This window comes from Vigna umbellata, chromosome 3 (assembly GCF_029865625.1).
Source record: "Vigna umbellata cultivar VRB3 chromosome 3, Vumbellata_1.0, whole genome shotgun sequence".
Lineage (NCBI taxonomy): Eukaryota > Viridiplantae > Streptophyta > Magnoliopsida > Fabales > Fabaceae > Vigna > Vigna umbellata.
In genome coordinates, this window is record NC_142167.1 from 43,733,413 (window position 1) to 43,744,236 (window position 10,824).

The 10,824-nt window shown below is 24.6% G+C and overlaps 3 long non-coding RNA genes across 4 annotated transcripts; 1 reads left to right on the forward strand and 2 right to left on the reverse strand.

Annotated features, from left to right (window-relative positions):
* Window positions 1–412: 412 nt before the first annotated feature.
* Window positions 413–2,810, reverse strand: LOC148202585 (uncharacterized). Of its 2 annotated transcripts, XR_015784629.1 has the most exons (5): window positions 2,742–2,810; window positions 2,389–2,489; window positions 1,296–1,451; window positions 909–1,022; window positions 413–609 (listed from the first exon to the last, which is right to left on the reverse strand). It is a non-coding gene; the product is annotated as an uncharacterized LOC148202585 (long non-coding RNA). The 2 variants fall into 2 exon arrangements; XR_015784628.1 differs by having other exon boundaries at window positions 413–1,022.
* A 3,371-nt stretch (window positions 2,811–6,181) lies between these two features.
* Window positions 6,182–7,347, forward strand: LOC148202586 (uncharacterized). Its single transcript, XR_015784693.1, has 3 exons — window positions 6,182–6,259; window positions 6,723–6,857; window positions 6,948–7,347. It is a non-coding gene; the product is annotated as an uncharacterized LOC148202586 (long non-coding RNA).
* A 1,863-nt stretch (window positions 7,348–9,210) lies between these two features.
* On the reverse strand, window positions 9,211–10,249 carry LOC124841550 (uncharacterized). The gene is made up of 3 exons (XR_015784822.1): window positions 10,159–10,249; window positions 9,916–10,016; window positions 9,211–9,287 (listed from the first exon to the last, which is right to left on the reverse strand). It is a non-coding gene; the product is annotated as an uncharacterized LOC124841550 (long non-coding RNA).
* Window positions 10,250–10,824: the final 575 nt, after the last annotated feature.

Sequence of the window (10,824 nt, forward strand, 5' to 3'; positions counted from 1 at the left end):
CTATTTAATATTATTAATCTATAGGTGAATTTCGTATGAGCTGATATACACGCATGCAGGGTTGAATCTGACAACCCAACATAAAACTGTATATGTCTCCATTTTTGAACGTTGTATACCAATCAAAATCACATATATTACATTTTCATATCAATCCACAATAACTTTTATGAGTCAAAGAAAGTTTTCCTTTTCTTTTTCCAACCATGTATTACTTTTATGAGTCAAAGAAACTTTCATAATAATTAATTAATAATATATATATAATCAAATTAAGTTCTTTTATTACCCATGTTTTTAAATGATAATGAATATATTATAGTAATGGTAAAGAAATGTTTTAAATTTCTCTCCCAAGGAAAATAAAAATAGAGAGTATGAAAAGAAATATCATTAACATGAAACATAATAAAAATATATCTTGAGATTAAAAGCCATAAAATCAGAATACATTTAACATAATTTAGTTACTTTTGCATTTACTCTCAAATACTATCATTTGTTCTCTTTATACATATTAAAATGAAACAAAAACATATGAAAAATTTAGTAAAAAAATACATAAAAGTCATAGACACTTATTGAAAAGGAGCAGCCTCAACGTGTTTTCTGAAAAGAAAATTAATTAGCATTACATTAGCATAAGAAACAAAGATAAATGTAGATAATCACAACAATGAACAAACTATTACTCACTTGTTTCTCCATTATGTATTTACGTATTTACAGTTGTTAAATATTACTATAACCTATTGTTAACAATAAAATAAAAAATGTAACCTCAAACTAATAAAATCTTTTTCAACATTATCCCATTACCCACACTTATAAGGTATCACAGTACTCATCTTTCACATCAAATTTCAAGATCAAAATTTTAACACATACAGTAGTTTTTACATACTAACCTGATGACACTGTAATGTTTTTGCTTTGAAAAATAATGTTCATTTGATTAGCATCAGCGTCCCTTGATTTTTTATGCATTGAGATAACATACCTGTATTTGGATCTTTTCTTTCCTAATTGCATAAAAAAAAGACATGATTTAAAAGATGGAATAATAGAAAATATTATCTGTGAATAAGATATCTCTGACACAGTTATCTATCTTATTGTATAAAATCTAATAATTTAAGTATTAAATTTCTCAGATAGTTTCAGTTCAGCTATTTTACATAGAATAAGCATAATCACGAGATCTCAAATTTTAATTGTTAATAATATCAAAGAAAAAGTAAAACTTAAATAACATTAAAATTGTGAACCTAAAAAGAAAAAAAGAATAATCTTACAGTGTGACTTCTTTCAATTTTGACTATGTTTTCTGCAGGTCCCATGTTTGCTTGCTGGGGAAGATATCTAAATCTTCATCTACCTCATCAAAGTTACAATGGGATCTTCAACTTTCACATCGATTTTTCACGATGTTTAATTGAACTACTCATTTTCTGCTTAAAAAAATGAAGAATTTATGCTTAATCAAGAGAGAACGTCAGAATAATAAATAGAATATTTAAAAAAACTTGCTATCAAAATAAAAATACATTTAATACATCTTATGAACCATGATTTTTTAAATAAGCTATCTATAATGAATTTTGTAATAGTGTATTGATAATAAAAAAGAATATTACAACATTTTATTAATGTTAAGTAGCATTTTTTATACATATACATGGCATGTGAGTTGGAAAGTAAATGCACTCATTACTATATATATTCAAATCTGCAGTAAACTTTTTTATTAACATTGAAATTTTAAAAATTACAAATATAATACATTTATCAGATGAATGTGAGCTTTTATTATAGTTAAAGCTAAAATTATGTAACTTAATAGCATATCAACTTAAATTTTAATCATAAATTTCCATTTACTCTATTACATTACTCCTTGTTAGCTAAGGATTATTACTTTTAATTTGAAGTAATATAAAACAACATTAATTATTCTCATTATTTAATATTAACAATGACAGTACCTTACTTTATTAAATTATTAGGTAATAATTTAATTATTTAATTATTCCTTTACAAAATTGAAAAACCTTTTCAATGACTACGTATATACTCTAAACAATTATAACATTTACATTTATATATAATAAACTCATTTGTACAAAAATATATTATCTATCAGATAAAAAATATCATATAAGAATAGCTGACTTTGGATGAGAAAGCACAACAAGAAATAATATTACATGAAATTCATATATATAAGGAAGAGATAAATTTAAAAATGAGAAACTAAATTAATCTAAAATTTAAAAAAGAAAATCATATATATAAGGAAGAGATAAAAAATATATTTAACTTAATTTAATACATTACAAGTTTTAAAACATGTAGATCCGAAGATGAATGTAGTTTTTATATGCTAACCTGATGATTATGTAATGTTTTTGCTGTGAAAGATAAAATCTTTATTTGATCAGAAGCCGTCATTGATTTTTGATGCATGCATTTGTTGGATCTCTTCGTACCTGATAACAAAATCACAGAATATTAAACAATAGAAAATATAATTTGTGAATAAGATTGTATAAACTAAGATAATGTCTAAAAAAATTGAAGTTCTAAATTCTGAGATAGATAGACTATTTTACTTTCTTTTTTACTTTTGTGAGATGAATAAATGTAGTTAGATACATATGTTAAAAAAATAAACTATATGTAAAAATATATTCAGAATATTCATAAACTATTTTATGAAAACTTATTTTATGAAAACTTACTGTGTGAGAGATGAGCTTCTGCATTTAGGTTTCCAACCAAAATATGAAAGACAGAAGGAAGCGGCGGAGGGAATGAGACGTGAAACTTTAGGGTTTTTGGTGACCTTTATATAGCCTAACATGAGGCCCATTGTCTCTTCAATTATGTCTATAGTTCTAAATGTTTTATCATTACTTAATTATTATTATTTTTTGTTAAATAAAATCAATTATTTAATTTCTTAAAACATGAAAATAGATATAAAATCATAATCTTGTAGAATATACATCATAATATATGAACAACCTTATAAAATTAGTATAAATTAAATTTTACTCAATAAGAAAATTATTAATTTAGTCAAATAAATGTTTCATAGAATATTCATTAATAAAATAAGATATATATAATGATAAAAAAATATAAGCTTAATTATGATATAATAAATAATTTGTCTCTATCACTTTGTTCACTTGAATGGATTTAAGAAAGAGTAATTGAATGAATTTGAGAGGATTTGAAAGTAAATTTTGTTGTAGTTTATTTGAGTGGATTTGGAGATAAGTGAGAATGGATTTGAAAGTAATTTTTTTTAATATGTTACATCAATTAAATCCTACACTAATTCTCACAAATTATAATTCTAAATTCACTCTCAGTTACCTCCAAATCCACTCAAATAAACAACAAAAATATTTACCTTCAAATCCTCTCAAATTCATTCAATCACTCTCCCCAAATCCATTGAAGGGAACAAAGGGTATAATTCCTAGAATTTCTTAAAAAAAATCTTTGGTGACGTTTTTTTAGTGTATTACTGATGTGGAAATCTAAATCTTGGAGGTTACTTTGACATTTAACAATCATTCAAGCTTAGGTAATTAGAATATTATTTACACATCTTATTTATTTACTCTCATTAAGTTACGTATCATTTTGAAACTCACTTTAAATTATATGATATTTATTTACTGTTATCCCATCCTTTAAACCATTATATTTTTCAGACAGATAATGAATGGAACACCATTGTGAAGGAAAGGAGAATTTTATATTAGGTACAAAGGAGATGCCTATATTAGGTACTATTTAGCATTTTGTTTATCAAAATTATTTTTTAACATTTTCTCTTGTTATTCAAATCTATTAACTATGTTTACATGCATTGTTGAGATTTGATAGTTATTTTAATTTATTTAATATTTTTTTTATACTAGTATATTTGATGTATTGTTAGAGATATTTTGATATTAATATTAATGTATCACACCTATTGATTAAATTCTATTATTAATCAAATTTAAGGATTGATAATTAATTGACTCAAAATATTGAACTAATGGATTGTCTTTGTAGTATTTGAAATCCTATTGTGAAAGGATGAAAATCTATTATAACTAATATAAAAGTTAAAGTTTCATCATTTCATAATATATTTTATAAAACTATGAGTACAAGCCATTAGTCACATGTTTATATAAAATTAAATTAGAATATATCTGATTAATATATGAGATTTTATAAATTAAAATATTTCAACTGATACCATAAATGAATGAAAAATATCAAGAAAAAACATTAAAATGATTAAGAACATTATGTCAATCTTCACTATTGTATATAAGATTTATATTATATCTAAAATCAAAGAATTATACTGCTAATCAAGTGAATATTCGGATAATGTAGAAAAACTCATCATATTAGCTTCTAAGTTTAATGCAACGCAATAATCTAAGTAAGAAAATATATAAAAGCATTCCTTTTGTAAGAAATATTAAGCAAATGTCATTAGACAAATATCACTTAAAAAGAGATAAGTGTATTTGTGATTATAATATTAATAAATTATTCAATGAATTAAAACTTTGACACTTGTAAAATAAACACTTCATTATCAGTAACTTGATGCTAATTTAATAAGGTAATGAGATTTTGTATAATATGTAATGTCTTTGCTGTGAAAGTTCAAATGTATATTTCATTAGCAGCATATGAAGATTCTATATCTATTATAATAGAGCAAATTATGAAAAAGGGAGCTCAAGAAAGGAGTTCCATTTACACCAAATGTCTGTCTGTTATTATAATGTATTTCTTTTCAATACAAACTAAATGGTTAGATATTGATATGAAAAACAGTGTTAACATTAAACGATTTCTGAAATTAATTATGTATTATAAATTACAAAGGTTGGTTCTTACATCAATGATTAATGCATTACACAAAGGAAACACAAACATTGCAAAATGAATTCATTTGATAGAGCAACATTGTAAAAGAATCTATGATTGATTCTAACAAATCTGAGAAATGACACCAACTTCACCAATTATTAACAAGACCACAGAACCAAGTCTCAAATCTCACCTTTCCTAACCCAAACCTTATAGTGTTTATACCTCTTCCGCTGGTGAGAATCACGATCGGCAGTATTCATTTCCCCTGATTTTCCCTTCTCTTCTATATTTTTTGAGTTAATCGATAAAACCCTAACTCTCTCTTCTTCCTTTTCCTGTGTTGTTGTTCCAAAACCTTCTCCATTTGCTTCTCTCTCTTTCGTGTTAGCTATACAAGAACAGGAGAGTAAGAGGACTGAACGTCGCTAGAGGAGTCAACGGCGATTAAGTTTTTCTGTTTAATACTGTGAAATGATTAAATTTTTATGTGTAGTTAGTACATTAAGTTACATGTGTTAATTAATTTGAGAGCGTAATTTGTTAATATTTTATGTTTTGTTGTTCTTGCAACCTATTCTTTACAGCTACTTGTATTAATGAAATTTGATAATCATTTTAATCAATTTAATACTTTTTTATATTAATATTATGGATTTTGCTAGATATATTATTATTCATAGTGACATCTATTATTACATAGAATTTGATTGAAAGATGATCTAAGAGCACACTCTCCTTCAAGATTGGATCTGAAATCTGATGCAACATGGTGGCTTCAGCTTCCACAATTATGTCGTTTAGATGTTCATTCAAAGAACTTACAATGTATTTATATGTATCTAACAATTTCAATGTATACGGTTCTTATTTGTTTGGAGAATAACGTGTAATAGTTTATATTTGATTAAATTAATAATAACAATATTATAGATGTGATTTATTATTTGTTTGCAACGTTTTATGTTTTATTGAGAAAAGCATCCATGCATTGCTATCTCGTCAGACTGTCTTGAGGAAATAATTAAAAAATATTGTCCTTTTCTATAATGAGTTCAGTTTGAGATAATAATGAATTATATAAAAGCCAAAGTGAAATGGCAGGCATGCAATGTTGAGATTTAAATTCACACTGTGCGTTACAGCTTTCTAACGTTTTATACATAAAAGCCAAAGTAGAGACTGAGATACAACAGCTGTAAATAACTTTAATTATCTTAAAATCTATATTTCTTCGCTTATTGCAATTATTTCTCTGTGATTTTCAAAACTTTTCTGTGGTTATAAATACATCCAATATTCACCTAACACAGTCAAAACACTTAGAATTTTCATCCTCATTCATATTTTCTTTTAACAGGTAAACATTTTCAATCCCAGAGGTTTGCTCTTAGTTTATGCTTCTTTCGCTTTTGTGAATGTTTCTTTCTTTCATTTTCACAAACACTTGATGGGATTCCCTTCCCTACATCGATACATTAATTTCTATATATCAGATTACACTTCAATTATTCGACTTACAAAATCTGTTATCAACTTTATTTCTGTTACCCTTATCCAGTCAGAATGAAATACGAAGCTCATGCTCAGTTTGAAATCATCTAGACGATTCTCTGAATATATAGTGATACTGTGAATTTCATGTGTTTTTTCTTTATTTTCTATTGTATTTTTTGTTCAGTTTCAAGATATGTTTATATCGTGTTCCTAAGTTAATAATATTAATATTTTGTTGCTTATCGTGATAGAGTTAAACAAACACAATTTTCATTATGATTAATATCTGAATGTACAATTGATAACGTATTTAAAAACTGTTGCAGAGACATGCTATTCAGAAATAATATTTCCTATAATAAGGTATGTTGTCTCAATGCATCAAAATCAAGGGATGACGCTGCTCATCAAATCAACTAATCTTTCACAGTAAAGACATTACAATATGTCAAGCATGAGAGGTAAGAAGTTTTATCGTTTTACACATAAATGACAAATGAAATATTCAGAAGCTCGTGCATGGAAGTAACTGTGTGGCACTGTTTTTTTAGGTGATGATCCTCTAACCCTTCTGCATAAAGACAGAACTCATGCTTGGCCACGGCAAAACGTTAATTGGAATTCTTCATACCGAACAACATCTTCCTACTGAGTTAGAAATTCATGACTGGATTCCATTGCCGAGTGATTTATTGGAAACAAAAAATACTTAATAGAAATACACTGTTTTTTTTGTTAGCTTTTTATTTTCAGAAAATTTCACAGGTTTCTGAATAAACTTCATTGAGGCAGCTATTCGAAACCTGTAATATCACAATTTACCTAATTCAGCATTATGCACATTAATGTGTTCATGTTAGCCTTTTTAACATTTTAAACCCCTTGCATCTTGAAATGGAACTTTGGTGAGAAAAGTAAATCAATGTTTGAATACGTTGTTGTATAGGTAAATTCATTGGATATCCATATGCCACACAGTTCAATGTATTCTGATAAGAGAGATTATGGCTCAATTTTAAATGCATTCAACTATAAGATGGTTGAATCTGACAATGCGATTTGTCTTTTATGCATAAAACCTTTGATGTTTCCAAAGCTTGATGCTGATCTATTCAACGTTATACCAATCAAACTCACAAAACTAAGAAAGTTTTCCTTTTCTTTTTCAAACCTTGCATTACTTTTTCCCAGATAATGATTTTCAAAGTGAATGTTTACTCCGATCAAAATCTCATTTTACTATGATCTATTTATCTAAGTAAACCTAATTATAAAAGAGATTATGAAAAACATATTTTCCTTAACCTCGTACTATTCTACATATTTTCAAAAAAAAAAAAACAATTGAGGAACGTTTTAAGTAAAAGAAACCAGTGATTTAAGTATAATATATGCATTTGTCTAACGTGTCTGTAAACTCCCTTTCTTTTATCGTTTTATACTTCTAACCATTTCTTCAAATTTAAGTATAATCTCTTTCGTACTATTACTCTCAATTATCACTAATTGCAGATAATGATATAATATTACTTGAATTAGGGTCAACTCACACACATATATGTTCTCAGCCAATAATATAACTTTTTTATCAACAAAAAAAATATACAAAATAACCAAAAACACACGTGGGAAAACAATGGGACAGGTTGGCCGCATAACCCTCATTATATGAATTTGCTTCAAAATTAACTCAGTTTATTTTCGGAAAAGTCTTCCGTTAATTCTCTCTCATTAACAATTTTAGTTAATTGAAATTTAATTTTCGTTATTACTTTTATTTTATATATATTTGCTATCAAAGTTTGTACTTAAACATTTTTAAGAAAGAGAAATTTATAAAATTTATTATTTCTAATAGATTAATTCAATGGAAATAACGTTACTAAAGCCATACATCCTATTATTTTACATCCTAAAGTGTTTAAAAGTAATGTTATATTTTGATTCGATCAGAATCTTATATAAACTAAATTTACTTATCTTTTATTTGCAACATGACATCTAATATTTTATATTTGATTAATTTATTAATAACAATATTATAGATATGATTTTAGTTATCCCCTATAACCATAAGTGTAAATTAAAATGTTAAAATAAATATTTCATCTCAAATAATATTAATTAAAGTAGTTAGTAAGAAGACAAAATTCAGCACTGTGTGTATCACGCTTGAAGAATTATGGAAAAACATTAAACTGTTAGTTCATATCAAATGTTTGACGCAAAACAACCTTTGAGAAATTATTTATAAATTAGAAAATATCACAAAATCTACTTTTAACTTATTCTTTATCCATTTAATTTAGCATTAGCTAAAAATTAAAAAAAAAATCATACCCAGTATATTTTCAATTATTTTTATTTTTTCTTTATTTTCTATTGTAGTTTCTGTTCAGTTTCAACATATGTTTATCGTATTCCTAAGTTTTCAACATATGTTTATCGTATTCCTAAGTTAATAATATTAGTAATTTATTGTTTATCGTGATAGAATTAAACAAACACAATTTTCATTATAATTAATATCTGGATGTAAAATTTATCAATCCATTGAAACATACAAATATAAAATGATACATTGAAACATACAAATATAAAATGATACATTGAAACATACAAATATAAAATAATACATTGAAACATACAAATATAAAATGAGACTAAGCGAGAATAAAATTCAGTAGTCTCTTTAATACATTCATGACGTGTCAAATTACAAAATAAATGTATTCATAAAAAAAAAAAAAAAAAAATATATATATATATATATATATATATATATATATATATATATATATATATATATATATATATATATATATATAAATAAAGGCAAGGAAACTTTAGCTGTATATCCGTTTGTTTGTTCCGGCTCCAAGTTTCTTCATCTATTAAAAGAAAGTTAAACCATATATTATTAAGTTTTTTTCTAACAATAAAAGAAAATATCCTGAAAAATGTCAAAATTTTATTTTATGATATAATTAAAAAAGTGTCAAAAATATATACTCAAAATTTCTTTAAATCTAAATCATATAAGATATGATTGAAAGTACATCTGCTCAAGTTGATCTTTACCTGAAGTTTACGAATCACAATATTTATCTATTTCATATCAAATTTCTCAATACACAGGAATAAAATTTGTCTGTACAATATTTAATTATTACTAATAGAGTTTATCGATAATTAAATACTATATAATAAATATTAACTTTTTTAATTATTTTTATAATATTTGAGTTATTTATACTGTTTAATATATATTATTTTAATGTTAATTGATAAATACATTTTAAATTAATAAAATTTGATTAGAAGAATTACATTTTTATGTTTTAAAAATGAGAAACCAAATTAATTTAAAATTTAAAAAGATAATTTTTTATTTAAAATTAAGAAACCAAAAAATATATTTAACTTAATTTAATATATTATTTATGTGACTGTGCACAATGTTTCATAGGTTTTAAGAAAGGTAGATCTGAAAGAGAAATATAAGTTTTATATGCTAACCTGATGATTATGTAATGTTTTTGCTGTGAAAGATAAGATCTTTATTTGATTAGCAGCCGCCATTGATTTTTGATGCATGCATTTGTTGGATCTCTGTTTACCTGATAGTAAAATCACAGAAGATTAAACAATAGAAAATATAATTTGTGAATAAGATTGTATAAACTAGATCATGTTTTTCACACAGATACCATTAACATACTGATATAATATATTATATAAATTTAATTTATCAAAACTTACCGATACAACGGCTAAGGGAATGGAAAGACAGAAAGAAGCTGCGTAAGCGAAGCGGAGGGAATGAGGCGTGAAACTTTAGGGTTTAGGTTACCTTTATATAGCCACATGAGGCCCACCGTCTCTTCAATTGTGTATGTAGTTCTAAAAGTTTAATTATTATTTTTAGTTTTTTTATTAAATAAAATCAATTATTTAATTTCTTAAAATATGAAAATAGATATAAAACCATAATCTTGTAGATTACACATCATAGTATATGAACAACCTTATAAAATTAATATAAATTAAATAAAATTTTACTCGATAAGAAAATTATTAATTTAGATAGAAAAGAAAGAATAATCAGCTTAATTAAAATATACAATATGATAACTTCAAGAGATTATTTATCATTATTAATAAATTAATTATCTAAATCTCTATGAAAATAATTTTAGTGTTTGTAAAACAATACGAAAACTATTTAAATAGCAATCAATTTTAGAGATAAAAAATAATTAATCACAATATAAACTAACATAAATATTAATTTATAATTATAAATAATTTGTCTATGTAAGAGTCTTTATTATAAATAAAAAATTATAATTAATAACTAATTATATCTTATCACAACATTAATTATCAAGCTTTTGAGTACAATTAGTAACTAAATTTTTCATTAAT